Raw genomic sequence first — 991 nt, 5'->3', positions numbered from 1 at the left:
GAGAGACCGACCGACCGCCGCGCGCGCATTTGCTCCTAGGCGCGGGAAGTCCCGCCCTCACGCGCCACGCCGACTACGGGAGCGGCCGCTGTTGCCAACGGCAACAGGAAAGGCGCGGCTGCCTGGCACCCAATCGCTACCGAGAGCCGCGGGGCATCCTAGCCAGCCTTGCTGCTCAAGGCTTGCCCAGCACTTCCTGTGGCGTGGCGGCCCCGACGAATGGCCGTTGCCACGACTGCTGACTCCTGACCTTCCATCGGTCTCGTGGGGGTGTCCCAGACTTAATTCTCTCCTCTCCAAGACTTCCTACTTGGCAGAAATAGGCCACCAGCACCAGAGCTTCCATATTCCTGGACAGAGCTTTGAATAACCCGCTCCCCACTGCTATTTCTTCTTTTCACATTCTTGGTAAAAAATCTCTAATAAAGTGCCTTTTCCCTTAAAAAACAAAACAAAACAAAAAACCGCAAACGGAAACTGGTGAAAGAGCAGTGTATTTCAAAGTGTTATGCCTAGAATCATCAGGGGAAAGTATTGCACAAATGCTTTCCGTTGCCAACCTCCAGAAATCCTGAATCACGAAGTCAAGCTTGGGCCTTTGGAATCTGCAATTTTTACCAACCTCCAGGGCTGACTGTGGACTACTCTTTATGAAGCACTGTCCTAGGGACTTCCTTGGTGGTCCAGTGGTTGGAACTCTGGACTCCCAATCAGGGGACATAGGTTCTATCCCTGGTCAGGGAATTAAGATCCCACATGTTGCATGGTGTGGCCAAGAAGACATAAAAGAACCACTGTTCTGGAAGAGGCTGAGGTCTAGAAAGAGATGGACTATGTCAGTGGGGAAGGGGGAGTGTTGGGCTTGGGTAGGTGAAAGCCAATGAATGGGCCTAGGCCATTCAGGGGGCATTTCAGAGGCTCAGAAGACTAACACAAGAGGATACAATCACTGGGGAGGCAGCCTGTAAACTAGAAAGAGAGCCCCACATGA

Source organism: Ovis canadensis, chromosome 19, assembly GCF_042477335.2.
Source record: "Ovis canadensis isolate MfBH-ARS-UI-01 breed Bighorn chromosome 19, ARS-UI_OviCan_v2, whole genome shotgun sequence".
Lineage (NCBI taxonomy): Eukaryota > Metazoa > Chordata > Mammalia > Artiodactyla > Bovidae > Ovis > Ovis canadensis.
This window is presented reverse-complemented; position numbering follows the sequence as displayed.